The sequence below is a fragment of the Gavialis gangeticus genome, unplaced genomic scaffold (genome assembly GCF_001723915.1).
Source record: "Gavialis gangeticus isolate Ggan-Ray unplaced genomic scaffold, GavGan_comp1, whole genome shotgun sequence".
NCBI lineage: Eukaryota > Metazoa > Chordata > Crocodylia > Gavialidae > Gavialis > Gavialis gangeticus.
Genome location: NW_017728994.1, coordinates 7916155 through 7921062, shown reverse-complemented (window position 1 = coordinate 7921062; position 4908 = coordinate 7916155).

Here is a 4908-nt window from a genome sequence, read left to right as displayed (position 1 = left end):
ATGTGGTCATGTCCCTATCTATTCTACTGGAGGAATACCCATGAAAGCGGTACCCTTGAATACAACTCAGATGCTAGCCCCTTACTACTCAGATTTTCACGGGAACGAACCTGGCAGAATAAGTTGCAACCAGTCTGACTATGTGCGATTAGCATATGCCACCCCTAGAAAGTTCTGTTGGACCTGTAATAGATCTCGTGTTGCAGTAGGAGTCAGTAAATGTGAGGTAGAATTTAAGATAAATGGTGCTTAGTTTTCTAATGGCTATAAATATCTAACTTGTTGAGGAAAAAAAAAAATTAGGGAATGTAGAAGTAATTGGCTTACTTGACTAGAAAAACAAAGACCAAAAGTGCTGATACTGCTTAATTCAGTTAAATGTTCTGAGATAAGAAATCCTGCATGCCTTGGGTTATCCTTAGGTTATCTTGATATCTTGCCCTGTGCATAGATAGTTTCTGTAAGTAAACTTCCTAAATTTCTGTGTAATTTACTGTTTTGTTTCGCCAAGGTGTATTTTTTATCTCTTTCTCTGTCTTTCATATAAATACGCTTGTAAATTTAGAGAGTCTGAGAAATCCTTTGAAACAGACAAGTGGGTGATTCCCCTTGCTGTGTGGAATTCTTCCTGTGATCACTGTATAGCCCGAAATAAAGAAAAGCTGGCTCTGTCAGTTCTGATTCAACCACAACATGAAGTTTGATTTCTTCCACAGTTGTAAGAGTAATGATCTGAATTATAGGTACATATGTAGCAGTATCCTGAAATAAGAGTAAGGTGCTACTCATGCCCTTCTAAAATGGCTTTCTGTAACTTTTTGTTTTCCAGTACCACCACTAGGTGGAGCTTAAGTGGAGTAAAAGGAGAAAGGTCTTCAACATGTTTAAGGGCATTTCTATTTTCTAATGACATAATCTGCCCCAGAAAGAAGAGCAAGTAGAGAGAACCTGAAAGACCAAATTAGTTTAAATGAAGGTAAAACTAGCAAGCCAGTGGGGAGTTGGTAGGGGGCTTTGAGAGAGAGAAATTGGTAAGATACTACTTTTTAAGACAGGGTTAATTTTCCTCCTCACCAAAGTTCATGTAAAGTTCAGGGAACTAAGGAAAGTCTGGGACTCTTAGGAATTAAAGACAGAAGCAGGAATACAGGGAAAAAAATCCTAGAAACTGCAGAGCCTACAGGTGAAAGAGAGACCTAATTGGTGCAAGAAACTATGACAATATTTTTAAAGCCATGAATTTCTGTCTTTAAAAAAAAAAAATCTCTGGGTGCATCCAGCTGATCCAGTGTGGTTTGCAGCACTTCAAACCTGTTTGGGGTTCCTTAAACTGCATGTGGCACATGTACAACTCTTTGCTGTGCTGCAAGTTTGATATCAAGAACTCCCAGTGTCAAAAAACTGCAGCAGAAACAGCATGGTGCACACTCCAGAAGCTGGTGCCAGCAGACATGGATACCCTGTACTCTAGGGAGACACTGGCTACCAGCCAGAGCATCTCCCCTCCACTAGTTGTCCCCAGCTCCTGGAGCAGCAGGAGCTGAAAGCAAAGAAACGGCAATTTCCCTGAAGCAGGGCAATTTGCCCTACACCAAACTGCACGTATAGTGACACAAATTTGTGCCACTTTTTGCCACTGCAAGCACACACCCCTGCATGGGGAGATAAACTCAGGTGGCGCATCTTGTGAAGCATGTTTACACACCTAACAGTGCTAACATTGTTTAGTGCCCTGAGGTGCCACTGAAAGGGCTTCAAGGCACTTAGGATTTTGCACCATGGTTGAATCACTGAACTGTTACATTTATGTCCAACAACCATGGAAAAGTCTCTAATGTAAATTGCAAAGACCATTTATTTAAGGAACTTGATGCTGGGAAACAAGATAATATCAGTAAAAGTATTATTGGGGAAAGTATTCATGTGGAATTGGGTATGATTGAAAAAAAAAAAGTTTTACTGACAGATCAACATGCTAAAAATATTACCTGATGTGACCAGTGGTGACACTGTTTGACAATAATGCATCAGCTAATTATTTCTGCTGTAGGGAGAGTTGCCATCATTTTTCTGGAGTGGGTTTCTGAGCTGAAAATAATTAAGAGCAAGAAGGAAACTTTCTAGAATCATCCAGCAAGTAACACTGAGACTGATACTGCTGTACCTGTTATCTTCAGAGTCAAATCCAAAGCATGGGATTGTCTTTTTTTTCCTTTAATGAAAGCACATATCAGTTGTGGGAGTTTGTTTGGGTTTTATCTAATGATAGTAGTTAGATTTGGCAGAATTCAATTTCTAAAAAATACTTTGGATAATAGCAATGTTTCTTTTTAAGCATTTATTCCAGTGTTCTTTTGTGTTTGGGGGTTTTTTGTTGTTTTTTTTAATTAAATTAACAGCATAAAGATTGGTCTGCCCCCAGGATGGCAAAAAAGCCCTGCTAAAAGGCCAAGAAAACACCAAACCTTGTACCTTTTTTCACTGGAGCTGCCCCGGGGAGCCAAATAATAAGCGGGACTTACCGGCAGAGTGGGACGACAAGCACGCGACACTGCCAAAAAGACTCACGCAGCGCGTTAGCTGCCTTTTTGTACAGGTACGCCCGGCCAGTGACGTCATTGGGAGCCGCCAGCCGGCAAGGATAAAAGCGGCAGCGGAGGGGACAGAGGGCCCCATGGGAGAGCAGGTACCGGCTCCACCGGCGGGAGGGGCGGATAGCCCCTGGGAAGAACAGCCACCGACTCTGCCAGATAGAGCGGCAGCGACCAGAACGACAGAGGAGGTAGAAGAGGGGCCAGAGGGACAAAGACAAGCAGCGTGGTGGGAGGCTGCTCCAGAGGAGGAAGGTGCGGTAAGGGTGGTCACAGAGGACCTGCTGAAGCACCAGAGGGACGGCAGCGTGGGGCCCCAGGGAAGTGCCAGAGAGATGCTGCAAAGGCTCAGCCATACAACAGGGGAGAAACCCTGGGACAACCCCGAGAGGGTGCCACCGGGCGGGGATCACCGCTACATCATGGTACAGTGAGCTGAGGGAGGCACCAGGAAGGCTGGCGTAAAGTACAGCTTGAAAGAACCGGTGAGGTCTAGTTAGAAGGCTCCGCAGAGCGAGGGCTGAGTAGTTGTGATTTAAGTTGTGTTGGGGCAGGGGGTATCCCCGGTCAGGGAAGGAAGAACCGAGTTGGTATCCCTATAGAAGGGGATGTCTAGGGTATTGTGGTAAGGCCAGAACCTGTGCAGCAACCCCGTCCAGGGTCAAACAGGGAGAGGCCAGAGGGCCCGTGGGCCAAGCATAGAGCTAAGCGCCATGACAGAGGCAGGCCAGGAGGAAAATAGTACCCTACAGCTGTAGACCTGGACCCGTAGAGGAAGAACGCACGGGAGGTGGCGTGAGGCTGGGGTATAGGGGTGGCGAAGCCCCATGATGTGACCACCGAGGGATCCTGGGCCACGGAGCATACCACGAACCGACCTTGACACTGAACAAAACATCAAGTCGTGGCGGGCGAGAACAAAGCCGGGGACTGGGCCAAAAGAAAGCTGCTTCGATCCCAAAGTGATCCCGAGAGAGGAGCGACATCTCTCTATAGAAGGGGAAACACCCAAGGGCAAGGAATTGAAACCCGGCAGTCACAGGAGCCTTTCAATTCATGTACCAGTCTCACCAGTAGGCTGCTTTGTCTCTTTGTACAGTCTGTCCCTGGTTCTCTGCAGCTGAGTTGTGCCACTCCGGCATCAAGATCTCTCTGCCACTGCTTCACAGAACTTCCTTCATGGCTACTGCTTCTGATCTGGTTCCCATACTCCCCCCGCAGTCATAGGCAAATTAATGCAAGGTCCATCTGAGCATAAGCCCAGGGGCCCCTACCAATTTGGGGCCCCGGGGTCCTCCTCAGCAGGGAAGCAAAAGCCGTAGTTTTAAGCTTGGCACGTTTGATGATTCTGTCTTCTAGCAGAGGGACAAAAATGGCACCAAGCTTAAAACCCTGGCTTTTGCATTTGTTTCCCTGAAGCTGGGAGCAGGGTCCCTCCCCCAATGGGGTTGGTGGGGGGCGCAAGCTGGGGCGGGCTGGCTGGGAGTACAGCACAGCACGGCAACTGGGGGGGAGCGCACAGACTGGCAGCACTGTGCCTCTGCAGGCTGGCATCATCACTGCAGATGACCATAGCCTCCCCCCAACACTTTGTCACCCCTCCCAGCACTGCCACCTGCATGCAGAGGCACAGCACGAGGCTCCCAGCCTTGCACAGGGACAAAGTTGGGCAGCAGCTCCCTGCCGGTCAGTGCACTGTGGGCTAGGCGGGAGCAAGACAGAGCGGCGAGGGTGGTTCAGTGATGCGGAGGGGTGAGGTGCTGCAAGGGGAAGGTATGTGGCTGGGTGTGTGTGTGCATGTGTCTGTGTGCCCATGCATTTTTGTGTGTGTGTGTGAGCTCTGTGTGCATGCATCTGTGTCTGCACGTCTGTGCAGCTGTGCATACGTGTGTACGTGTATCTGTTCATGGCAGGGAGAGTGTGCTTGTGTCTGTGTCCATGTGCAGAGAGTAAGTAGAGTGCGTGCCTGACTGCATGCTTGCGTGCGTGTCTGTTCATGGCAGGGAGAGTGTGTTTGTGTCAGTGACCATGTGCAGAGAGTGAGTAGTGTGATCTGGTGTGTGTGTGCGTGCATGTGTCTGTGTTCATGGTAGCAAGTGAGTGAGAGTACTGTGCCCCCATCTGTGTGTGTATGTTTGGCCACAGTGAGGGTGGGAGAACAGGGAGAGGGGCCCCCAGCCTCCCCCCACCCCAGCACCAGGAGGTGAAGGGGCCCCTCCCTGCAGCCAAGCTCCTGTACGGGGAGGGGACCTCCAATTTTGTCATTGCCCAGGACCCCAGCATACATTAATTTGCCTCTGCCAGGTTTGGGCTTCTG